Source organism: Ornithodoros turicata, chromosome 2, assembly GCF_037126465.1.
Source record: "Ornithodoros turicata isolate Travis chromosome 2, ASM3712646v1, whole genome shotgun sequence".
NCBI lineage: Eukaryota > Metazoa > Arthropoda > Arachnida > Ixodida > Argasidae > Ornithodoros > Ornithodoros turicata.
The window spans coordinates 50565216-50578810 of record NC_088202.1 but is presented as its reverse complement, the minus strand read 5'-3'; positions in this window follow the sequence as shown (position 1 = coordinate 50578810).

The following is a 13595-nucleotide window of genomic DNA, read 5'->3' as shown; positions in this document are numbered from 1 at the left end:
GCTGTCGCTTAAACTATCTAATTCAAAATGGGAAGGGCATACATACCTCACGTATCCGTATTGACACGCGCAGCCCGGTTTGCAGTCCTGGAAGCAGCTGCCGTTCGGAGGAGGCTGGTTGCAGACCAGATCGCACACGCAATCACTGTATTGTTCGTTGGGCCCGCAGTTTCCTTCATCTGCCCAAGACGGTGACGCTTGGTCTATAAAAGGATTTTGGTGTTCCGTTAGCATGGAAACACAACATCCGAGGTTTTATCTAACAAACTACGTACTACTTAGAGGAATGTAGTTAATTATGCTTAGTGGGCTGCGCGTCGATGCAACTTAGCACAAACAACTCAGGTGGTCATCTAGATCAAACAGGATCAGCATCCCTTGTATTGTTGTGTCCGCCTTCGTGGGTATGCCTGCTGCGTTGCATCTATCTGATGACATTTCCTTGCTTAGTTTTATGTACTATTTTAGGTACCCTCACAGCAGGGGACTGTGCCTCGATTGAGGCAGGGAGACATTAGATATTAGAAAAAAATAAAATATCAAAGCATAAAACACTGGCACCAAACGGCGTTTGAGACTGTGTTTCGAAGTGCATCGAAAAACGCAAGCTTTAGTCCATGTGTGGCTAATTCTATATATTCAAAACTTGTTAAAAACACTAAAAATGTTGTAGCCGAATTTTTAACTTTAATATTATCACAGTCCCTCTCGTCCAGCGAAATCCCATCTGTCTGGTTAATTGGGAAGGTCATTCGAATATTTAAATCCGGAAACAAGAAGGACCCATACACCAATCTCTCTCACTAGTCAGTTTCACCTTGTGAGTTTCTGGAACACATAATCATCCCCCATCTCACTGTTTTCCTTGAAGCTAATATTTTATTTCCTTATCAACATGGTTTCACGCGCGACTATTGATGTGAGACACAGCAGGCAGGCATAACTAACGACATTCTCTCTAGCATATACTTGGAATTCCAGGTGGATGCCATATTCATCAACTTGGCCAAAGCTTTAGACCGTGTTTCCCACGACCACACATGTATTTAATTTACGGTATATTACGGTGCGAAATAGTTATCCCAAATTGCTCGCGGTTTTTCGAAAAAGTTTTAGTTTCACTGACATTTCGTCTTGTGGCCCGCAAACCCTGTGTCGACGACATATTCGTGGTCTGCGTGGTCTAGAGTGCTCCGGCTTGGCATGACATTTGGCTTGGTTTCTTCCGCCGAGCCGACCGGTTTCCTCTGCTGCGCAGATTGAGATTGGGGTAGCGGTATAACAGCTCGTTATTAGGGAGCCGGTATATTTCTGTGACTTCACTGAACCCACAATGAACGTGAGTTTTGCTTCCTTCGATTGCAAAGCATTTGCTAGACGTCCTGGTGTGTTTCGTGTTCTGTGCTGCGTGCCGAGAATGCGTGAGCGTTTTGCTCTAGTCTGCAACAACACTTCAGCATGCAGTTCCAGTGTTTCAAACTTTCAAACCACAAATTTCCGAAAGACGAAAAAAAAAGCTATTGACTGCAACAATCGGTTACAGCTTTGACTGGGCGCCACCTTCGAAAGCAGCGATTTGTTCCGTTCGTTTCGCCCATATGAAATTTACGGAAGTAATGGGCAACGTGTTGTTTCACACGAAGCCGGAGATATCTCGACCGGGACGCTGTGCCAACCTTATCTGCAGCTGGACATTGCAGAGGAAAAAGAAGCTAACAGAAGGTGGTAAGTCGCGTAATGTTAGACAAGTCGTGCGGTACAAACGCCATCACATAGAAAGAAACGAAAAATACGCTGTTTCAGTTATTGCTTCATCTTTTAGAGATTCGACCCCAGCGGACGTATTTTCATGTTTTATTTTCAGTACTGCTTTATTTGTTTAATGATTTCGCAGGAATTCTGGCACCACCGAAAAGTTTCAGCTCCACGTCCCAACAATCATCTTGTGGGTTTCAAGCAATGTCACCCTCGCTGCCAGACGCCCCTTCAAAAAAGCCTCTCCTATGATGGCTAACCTTCCCTTTACCCCTTATCAAACAAACAAACAAAGTTCATCTGCTTTTGTTGACGGAACATTGACACCTGCACCTGGTACTGAGACATTTGATTTTCTGATGAATCAAGTGCATTGCATCACTTGTGCTCGACTTCTTCTCTTCGTATAACCTTGTTGTTGCTCGCTACCTTGGAGCAACCATGCCTAAGGTGTTTGTGCTTATTCCAGTGATTTCAGATTGTACATTTAAACAGTATATGCTATGCACGGCAGCACATCTTTAGTATTTTGAGTACGGTAAAAATTTAAATATTGGTTCTGTTGTATTTTGGTCACAAGTAAGGTTTTCTTCCAGAGCCCTCAGGGTTTACATTCAAGGAGTTTCATGTGTGCAATAGCACGTACATCATTCTTTTTTTTTTTTTTTTTTTGAGTTTCGGGTAAGGCAAATCTAAATCTTCCAACTGGTATGTTTCGGTCAAAAATTATGTTTTTCGAGACGTTTCACGATTACATTCAAGCAGCATCATGTGTGTAATTCCTTCCAGTACATTCCTTTTCTCTCGTTTAAGTAAGGCAAATCTGTCAGCTGTTTAGTTCTGGCAATGCAACAGAAGCTTGTATTGCATTACTTAACCGGAGGTTGTGTTGCATTCAAGTGGTGTCATGTGCACAACAACTTGTTTTAGGCCTTTCTGTAGCCGCTGTACTAATATTGTGAGTGCAGAGACACTCCTGCAGAAAATATCGGAGTATCTTGTGTCCTATTGTTGGTATAATCTGCAGCAGTATATTGATACTATTCAGTGGCTTGAGCTAACATTCACATTCTAACTTCTAGATAAACCTGTCACGCAGATGCTTTACTCCTGGGTATGTTTAGTTCAAGATTCTACATGAAACAATCCACCTGGAGCATTATTTTTTCAACTGCAGTGGCATTACTATCACAACACACCCCACAGTGCTTGTCTCAGGTTCATGTACAATGCATCAAAGCTTATTCTCAGCTGCAGGCCAGGTGGTACACAATTATAACATGAAACCGGCGACACAGAGGTCGTATAGTCATGCCTTTTCCTCTGAGCCTCAGGTTTCATGGTGTTATTCTCACATGCAGCTCATTTTTCATGTGCAGGGCAGCATGAGCAAAAAGACATATTATTGTATTCGATCACAGGACACCGGACATAAATGATATACAGCATTCTACATCATGTAATGTAACAGTTGTTCATGTTTGTTGGATGTCAGGATGTACCGTTGCTGTATAACATTTATGGTTGTGTGCTGTGACTGGAAACAATGGTATCTTTTTCTGCTACAACCGGTAAAGGTTTATAAATACTGTGTCATACCGTAAACCAGTATGGGAAACGGCAGTTTGAAAGACTGGGGGAGACTCATTCTAACGGGGGAAATGGTCTACGGTGAACTTTTTTGCAGTGTGTGCTGTGCCACATGATGTACTGCAGGACCACCATAATAGGGTAACGCTTTGAATACAGGTTTGCTCAAAAAATGAACGTGTGCATTTCTTGTACTAACTTCTCCTTGTGCAAAGTCGTAGAAAACTTTTTCAGCCAATGGGAAGGGAGAGGACATCATTCTGGACTCTTGCTGACCTACTATGTGTTGCGTGTGAAGGCCACTTTGAAGAGTGTAGGTGGTACAAGACTGTATTCCCGCATTCTTGGCAATGTCGACTAGTAACCATAATAAAGTAGAGAGTATATCTGTTGCTTCCCGAACGGAACAAAACTCCCCGTGGTGTTCCTGGCGATATCCTTTGCTAGAAGTTCGGATCTCCCTGGGGGACAGACATTTTTCTGACAGACCTGCCCCACATCTCCGAGTGGCCACGGCGCGGACTTCCCACAAATATGCGTCGTTTGTCCTCACAGGAAGTTACGCGGAGATGCCCGGACGTTGCACGGACTTACTTGCGTACGTGCTTAGGGCCCTGTTTTTTTGCTCATTATTATTGATACTGTTTATTGAGCTGCTGCGTAAGTAGACAGATGCCAACTACGCGTTTTTTTTTCTGTAATTTTCTTTCAGCTTCGCCCACTGCATCTTTCTCTTTCAGTTGCTCCTCTTTGTTTCTTTCTAGTATTTCTGTTACGAAGAATGAGCATGAAGTTTTAAAAAGCAAAAAAGCTCTTAGAACCGTGAACTTAGAAAGGCAGTGGCTAACCTCCCAAAAAAAGAAAACAAATACTCTATATTGCATATCGCGCGAGCTTCCATAAATTCGAGAGTCCCGTTTGCCTCCGAGTCAAATTAAAGGGTGAGGTGTTTAATTTTAATGCGATTGCGTATACCGATAACACTGGACTGAAGAAGTGCTTGGCGTATTAACTCACTATAACGATAACGTCTGTGTTTCTTACTGCTTTTCATTTCAGGCATTTACCTGGTTCAGCGAAAGTCGAACTCACGACGCGACACACCTTGCCATGCTTCTCTCTCTCCTCTGATAATGCTCCCTGCAACATCCCATCAGGGACCCTACTCAGAATTCTTCAAACAGCCGTTACGGCACATCCTGCAGATGTACAGTTGTGGTCGTCCACTCATGTAGCTCCCAGAGATGTCCATCTGATATCCATTTCAGGGCATGGACGTTGGGATCTATTTCGAACGTTCGCAGGAGATAGTGTTCAGTCTTGGTTCATACGTGTTGTTCTTGGTTCATATTTGTAGCATGGCAAATTACGTAGAGGTATATCTGTCTCAACATACAGGTGCCAAAACTGCTTTTTGTGTCTAAAAATGGTATGACAAATAGTTGAACAGCACTAATCATGTGCCGCCTTCCATGACATGACTAAGACATGCCGAAGTGATTAACCTGCACCATAGATATCTGCAATGCTGAAGGTGACTGTGAACCTCCTATGGATACTTGTTTCAAGAAAAGCAATGTGTGATTTCCGAACAGCGCCTTGCTGTACCTTCATTATTCAACATTAAAAATATATAAAGTTTCAGGAAGGAAACGTGATGAAGCTCCATACCAAAAACCCTAAGACGAGGGATAGGGAGGGACATACATAATGTCTCAACATCGTGTGTGTGTCCCTTCTTGTATCCTCTCTTGTGCTCTCGCCATCATGTATACGATTACCAGCTCGCTCACTTTTGAACCTTTCTTTGAACACCAAAGGTCACCTTCCTGAACTGGATGGCAACCAACATATTGTCAATAAAAAGATTAATGGAAAGGGCTCAATATGATCTTTAGGTTCTGCGTGGTCATTTCTTTCTGACAAATGGTGACTTAGAATTTCAGGACAGTGCCTGCAGTGGTAGTATACTTGTGTTGCCACCCTCGATGCCCACGGTGTGCGGTCGGTCACCTGTAATCTGCTAACATGCACATGGCTAAAATAAATTATATTTTTATTTGTTTGAATACAGTTGGTATAGCACATTGTTGTTGTTTTTTACAACTTCTTTGGGAAATATAACTATACAAATTCTCTATCCTGCAAGTCTCTTGTCAGCTCTACAGAGCAACTTCAAATTTCACTAAGAGCCACGGGTGAAACCTAGCCAAAGTAGTGTGGAAGGTTCATATTGGTCATAGAGAGGTTCTATTATTATTATTAGGACATACGTCAGGCTTAGATCCTAGTTGGTAGCAACGCAAGAAATGATTATTAAAAGGTGCAGGAGGTGAGCAACATAACTAAATACACTAGCTGACTCTCAGAGATTGTCTGGTGTTATACTTTTGAAGTAACATTAATACGCTGCAGTGCTCTTTTTCCTTTGTCCCTTGTAGCCTAGCAATATTAGGTCTTCGGCACCATTCAACGCAGAAGCCAGCATCAACCATTTCCACCAAGGTTATTAGGTTTGTGACAAAGTATGTATACCTTTTCTCACTGACTAATTTGGCGGCAAACTTGCGCGGCAAAGTGTGGCAAAGAGTGAAAGTTCTTTTTTTTTTTATAGTGGCAGCAATTTTAGGCACATGTTCAAAAAAATTAGGGTATGGGAAGTGCTGCTTGGTTCAACATGTGGAGCAGACATATAACAATTGGAGGTTTACGTCGCGAGACAACTGAGTGTTGAATACACAGCACAGTGTAATGTTCCTTATTCTGGCAATGTTAGCATGGTTCAGGAACTGGGAAATGTGGCACTGCCCTTGATAACACCTGTTGGACCCAGCAAGCAAGATAGATATGCCTGTAGCGATCACCCCATCTTCAGCACACGAGTCATCACCATCAACTCCTCCAGCGCACCTGCCCCGCGGCGCTAGGTTTCGTTTTCGACTGCATCGCCATTCTCTGTCATTCAGCCGTCATACATCGTAGAGCTCACTCATCTTTTTCATAGCCTCTACAACTGGTGACCCGAGACGTTCTACCTTCACCACTTGTGCTGTTCTCTCGCCTGCCGTCAACGCCATGGCCTGCACCGGTGACCACCCCGCTCCACTGGCGACGACCCCCGCTCCAGTGGTCGAAGCATCCCTCTCCCCGCTGCGCCTCCCGCCATTTTCGGTCTCCGACCCGCAGCTATGGTTCGCCCAGGTTGAAGTTCTTTTCGCCGGCCGTCGCATCACCTCGCAGCTCTCCAAGTTCGGGTACATCCTCGCACATCTGCCGCCCGAGGCCGTGGTGGAGGTCAGCGATCTCATCATTCGGCCTCACGGTGAGCACCCGTACGATACCTTACGCAACGAGCTCATACGACGCACGGCTCTGTCCTCGGAAAACCGCATTCGACAGCTCCTTACATCAGAAGAGCTTGGCGACCTTTTTCCGCCGTTATTAATCCTCTTGTCGTACATTTTAATCGTTATAGCATGACATTTAATCCATTTGCCGTCTCAATTACACCTCCTTTCATTATTTTTTATCCTCATTTCACATAATTTAATCCACTTCTCATGCAATTTAATCCAAGTGATTATATGTGGGCTACGTGACTTTTTTGGGACAGTTCCCAAGTATTTTGGGACAATTCCCATGTTTACGGGTACTGCACATGCTTTTCATTAATAATGCGGGTTTCTGTACCATAATGGGCTACTGTGGGACTGTCAATCTGTATTACGGTATTGTGGGACACTCCCATGTCTACGGATTTGACCCATGGTTTTCATTAAAAACGTGGGTTTCTGCACTGTACTGGGATACTGTGAGACTGTCAGTCTTGGTTACGATATTGTGGGGCTATTCGCACGTCTACGGGTTTTGCCCATGGATTCTATTAAAAACGCGGGGTTTTTGCACTGTAATGGGATACTGCGGGGCTGTCTATCTGGATTACGATATTGCGGGACTATTTCCATTGCTACGGGTATTACCCATGCTTTTCATTAAATATGCGGAATTCTGCACTGTAATGGGATACTGTGAAACTGTCGTTCTTGATTACGATTCCTGGGACTATAAGCAAGTCTACGGGTATTCCTCGTGCTTTTTTCGTACTGTAATGGGATACTGTGGGACCACCAATCTGGATTACGATATTGTGGGACTATCACCATATCTATGGGTATTACCCATGCTTTACATTCAAAATGCGGGTATCGGCAGTATAACGGGATGCGACTGTGTATCTGTATTACGATAGTGTGGTACTATTCCCATGTGTGCTGGTACTACCCATGCTATTCATTAAAAATGTGGGTTTCTCCACTCTAATGGGATACTGTAGGACTGTCAATCTTGATTACGATATCCTGGGACTATAAGCATGTATATGGGTATTCCCCGTGCTTTTTATTAAAAACGGGGTTTTTTGCACTAATGGGATACTGCGTGACTGTCAATCTTGATTACGCTATTGTGGGACTATTCCTATATCTACGGGTTTTACCCATGGTTTCCATTAAAAACGCGGGTTTCTGCACTGTAATGGGATACTGTGGGACTGTGTATATGAATTACCATATTGTGGGACTATTCCCATGTGCACGGGTATTACCCATGCTTTTTCATTAAACATGCTGGTTTCTGCACTTTAATGGGATACTGTGGGACTGTTGATCTTGATTGCGATATTCTGGATCTATAAGCAAGTCTACGGGTATTCCCTGTGCTTTCCATTAAAAACGCGTTTTGCGCACCGTAATGGGATACTATGGGACCGTCAATCTGAATTACGATGTTGTTGGACTATTTCCATGTCTATGGATATTACCTCTGCTTCTCATTCCAAATGCGGGTTTCTGCTGTATAACGGGATACTGTTGGACTGTCTATCTGGTTTAGGATATTGTGGGACTATTCCCATGTCTACGGGCATTAGCCATGCTTTTCATTAAATATGTGGGTTTCTGCACTCTCATGGTATAGTGGGGCTGTCCCTCTTGATTACGATACCCTGGGACTCTAAGCATGTCTATGGGTATTCCCCGTGCTTTTCATTAAAGACACGGTTTTTTGCACTAATGAGAAACTGCGGGACTGTGAATATTGATTACGGTATGTTGGTACAATTCCCGTGTCTACGGGTAATGCACATGCTTTTGAATTAATAAATGGGCTTTCGCACCATAATAGGATACTGTTGGACTGCCAGTCTCGATGACCGTATTGTGGGGCTGTTCCCACGTCTACGGGTTTTACCCATGGTTTTCATTAGAAATGTGGGTTTCTGCACTGTAATGGGATACTGTGGGACTGGCTATCTGGATTACCATATTGCGGGGCTATTTCCATGCGTACGGGTATTAGCCGTGCTTTTCATTCAAAATGCGCGTTTCTGCACCATAATGCGATACTTTGGGACTGTCAACCTGGATAACGGTATTGTAGGACTATTCCCATGTCTACGTATTTTACTCATAGTTTTCATAAAAACGCGGGTTTCTGCACTGTAATGGGATACTGTGAGACAGTCAGTCTTGATTACGATATTGTGGGGCTATTCCCACATCTACGGGTTTTACCCATGGCTTCTATTAAAAACGCGGGGTTCTGCACTGTAAAGGGATACTGCAGGGCTGTCTATCTGCATTACGATATTGCGGGACTATTCCCATACGGGTATTACCGATACTTTTCATTCAAAATTTTCTTTCTTTCAAAAAGGGTTTCTGCACTGTAATGGGATACGTGGGACTCTATCAGATCACAGTATACCAGCGTTTTGAATGAAAAGCATGCGTAATACGACTCGAACTGTGTGGGTCCACGCTGAGGTCAGGAAAGACGAGACGGAACTGACAAACAATTGCAGAATGTTTAATTCCTATATATGAACATCGCATGTGCGTCGGGCTCACCACAACGATGCGGCGTGACCGCTGCTTCATCGAGGCTGCTTGCTCTGGCGAAGGTAGGTTGTCGCTAACGTCGACATGTGGTGGCGAAGTTGGCCCAGGCTGGTTCCTGACGGGGGACAGAGGATGCAACGGCGGAGTTGGCTGGCGAACCGCCGGCTCGGAGCACACCAGTCTGGAGATCTTTACTGCTCGCTGGATGCCGCTCTTCTTCCCTCTCAAGGGTCCTTTTCCTCGCTCGAAAGCTCGGTCCCTTTTGTCTCCCGGCCACCCACTTGTTTGTCCTTCGCTCTGTCCTTCCAGGTGGTTCTCATTTACCATTCGTTTTGGGTGCCGCCGCCGTCGGGTTCCGTCGACTCACTCGAGGCGATGTTCCGCCAATTTCTTTCAGACGCGAAGTCTCGGTGACACGCCGTCCCGTCGCCTCACCAGGAAATTGTCGTCTGGCTTCCATTATACCTGTCCCCATCTGAGCATTGTTCGAACGTATACGGCGCCATTACCGTAATCCAGGTTGACAGTCCCACAGTATCCCATTATGGTGCAGAAACCCACGTTATTAATGAAAAACATGTGCAGTATCCGTACACATGGGAATTGTCCCGAAAGACAAAAAAAGACGCGTAGCCCACACATAGTCACTTGGATTAAATTGTATGAGAAATTGAATAAATTATGTGAAATGAGGATGAAAAATAATGAAATAATGAAAGTAGGATTAATTCGGATGGCAAATGGATTAAATGTCATGGTATAAGGATTAAAATCTACGACAAAATGATTAATAACGGCGGAAAAAGCTGTAGTCGCCAGCAACAGCGAGGCCGACCATCACGAGCACCTCCGGCAATTATTGGCACGGTTGCGCGAGTACGGCGTGGTCATTAACCCCAAGAAGTGCGAGTTTTGAGTTTCTTCCATCACATTCCTCGGGCATACCATCACGCAAAGCGGCATCCACGCGCTTCCCGGCAAAGTGCAGGCTATCACCGACTACCCTTTGCCAGACACCTAACGCGGCCTACGGAAGTTCCTGGGGCTTGTCAACTTCTTCCGCCGTTTTGTCCCCCATTGCGCCACCCCATTGCGCCACCCCATTGGCCCCGCTCCACGCACCCCTCTCGCCCACCCACCAGAAGAAATCGCTTGGTTTACCTCTCGAGTGGACCCTCGAGTGCAGCTCGGGAAGCGTTCGACTCCGTCAAGACGCATCTCGCGAACGCCGCCCTCCTCCATCAGCCTCAACCCCACGCTGAAACGGCCCAGCTCGTTCACGCATCCAGCCAAGCTCCCGGCGCTGTGTTGCAGCAGCGGCAAGGCGGTGTTAGGAGGCCTCTCGGTTACTTTTCTCGCAAGCTGTCACCCGCTGAGCGCCGTAGCGATCACCGCATCTTCAGCACACGAGTCATCACCATTAACTCCTCCAGCGCACCTGTCCCGCGGCGCGAGGTTTCGTTTTCGACTGCTTCGCGATTCGCTGTCATCGTAGAGCTCACTCGTCGCTTTCATGTCCTTACTTGAAGATGCTATACCTCACTCAAAAGCAGTGAGATCGAACCTTAGCGCAATGCGCAAACTCAGGTACACATGCAAAAATACGTGCAAGGGCTCTCGATTTACATGACTCGACGCGCTCTACAGGGTAACATAACTACAAAACTACATCCAACACTTTTTGTGTGTGGCAACTCTAATGACTACTTTCATATAACATACGAATGGTTCAGCGAATGCAGTTCGAATCGTCGCGATACATTCCTGCGCCGTTCATTGCGGTCGCCGTATGATGCTGCACAATATATGTATCTCGTGTAACAAGGCTGGCAATCGCACGATATGCACACGGACAAAATACGGTCCACCTTCTTTGAAGACCAGTCCTCTACTGGTATATGCTCAAACGACCAGCATGCCTCACGTTGTTGCTCAATCGCTCCCATACTTGCACTTGCAGTAAGAGCAGCAAACGGGTCGACGTGAATGCCAGTTGAACTGCGAAATTCTCGAGCACAATTCCGCGTCGAAAACGTTGAGATGAGTTCGCAGTTGTTGTTTCGATCGTCCAATTGATCTGGGAATTACCTCGGGCGAAACCCTCATCATAGCCGGCCGCCATAACTGGATTTCCTCGCCAACGGGAGAAGCCGCAAGGAAGAGTCGGAGAAAGCCTCAGCTTTCACTCAATCCGAAGCACGATTCTCTATCTGCGTAGATAGAGCAGGTTTTCCATATCTACGTCACGAAATGGCTGCGTCCATGGCGTGTTTTGGTTTCTTGGATTAATTAATTTTCGCAATAGGAAGACAAAATTGAGAAACGAAGGTGCGTGTCGGGGGCATTTGGGTGTGCTCGTTATGAATATCACAACTGTTTCAGCACATCGAGAAATTGCCGTAGCTGGCCTTTAAAGGGACGGTCTCGTACAGCCGGGGCGATTCCGAACCTTAGGCAAAACTCTCTTCACTAGTACTGTACACATACAACTGTCAAAGTTGCATTCAGAATAACCAAGTCGTTTTCGAGGAATTTGTCGAAACGCGCCGTAGTAGCAGACGACGAAACATGCGTTCACTCTCATGCAACGTCATGTATGACGTCGGCCTGCGGGTACGTCGCCGTTGTCATAGCAATTGGAACCTGCAGAAGGACCTTGGGTTGAGTTATCCCCTTTGCTGTCGAAATGGGGACACTTAGCTATATATCTCCTCGAGTGGAGAATGTAGCCCGTGCATTGACTGTGGGGTCTCCGACAATGTGGCGCGTAATCGGATACGTGGAAGCTAAGTCCCGTGTTTTCTTTCCGCGAGTATTTAATGCGGTTTTTAAATAAACACGCACTCCTTCTCCATGTACGTCGTCAGCCACACTTCATTTCGAAACAGGATCAGTGTACAACGGGGAGTGTAATGGAAGTGCGCGTAATATATTTTTGGTCGGAGCTGTAATGCGACCACGTGCGCCGATGGCCGGCGACTTCAGATTTGTGATTTTGGGTGGGGTTGTTCTGCGACTTTGAACTTGTCTTTGAGGATGAATATAGTTGTTCTAAACCACTATGCTGGCCACTTTTTAGAATGTGCGTTTTTCGCCTGAGAACTGAAAGAAAATGTACGAGAGTTGCCGCGGTCCCCAGTTACTTCTGAAAAGTCGTCTACTCACGCCGGTGCACTGGCGCGCGCTGAAGCAGACGATTTCTGTACCCTATCACGGACTTTCCCGCAGGGCGACGTGGCCGTTCTTAATGTTGTCAACACAGATCGCGGCATGCTCTGCAATCTTTACCAATTTAATTCGGTTATTTAATAACCGTGACGTGCTTTGTCGGGTAAATTTGCAGCATTCCATTTTCAACAAAGGGTAGTCCAATGGTACACTTTATGAGAGGGGCAGGGGGTACGAGACCGTCCCTTTAAGGGAAGGTGGTTTTCACCGTTCGATATGTAAGACTCACAGCAGACCACGTGGGGAGTAAATGCTCACTTTGTGGCCCGAGTACCCGTTCCACCGGGGAAAGGCAGGTGGTTGTCGTATTGTGGAAAAGAGCCTCTACTCCCAGAATGCTAACTATTTTTGATTAGAGCCACGTCTTGGGCGGGCATTGTAGAGAGCCACTTGACCCGAGGTGTCAAAAGAACGGCCTGTGGTCAGCGTCGAAGAAAAGTGAAAGCGGCCGGTGGAAGGTGCACGGAATGTAGGCCGAGTTGTTCTTCGTGAACGTAAGTGTTTTTGCCAACTTGTGGATCAACAAGTTACTGCAAGCTAAGTTGAATTTAGTCAACAAGTGTATTGTGTGGTCAAGTGCGACGACTTCAAGCTTGGGAAATCGCCGAGGACCTCTTCCGGACGAGGACTGTGATTGGCCACCTCCGAGGATTTCCCCCCGCTGCGAGCTACGTTTCTATTGTTTTAATGATTTCACTGTTTCGCATTAAGGTTCTGTTTGTGACAGTAGCCTACACGTGGCAGAGGTCGGAGGGTATTATATATTGTCTGTGGTCGCCTGTGTGGTATATTTCGGAGGTGTTATATGCATTGAGGAAAAGCGTACCATCCAGTGACGCATGTAGTTTGTCTTGTGCCTCATGTTTTGCAAGAGCAAATTTTTGGTTTCTTGTTTGTTGAAACAAGTGTTCTCATTTATCTTTTCGTCAACCTGCCACACTTCGTACTATTCGCCGAGTCCGAATCTTCATATTGCTAATGAATCTGGGGTGCTCCGTATCAGGACCCAGGAAGCAGTGACACCCTATTAATGAAACTAGCAAGACCAAACCTGAATCCGATAGTTTTGAAATGGATACGAATTTTCTGTCAAATACATTTAACGGAACTCAATTTGTCGTCTCT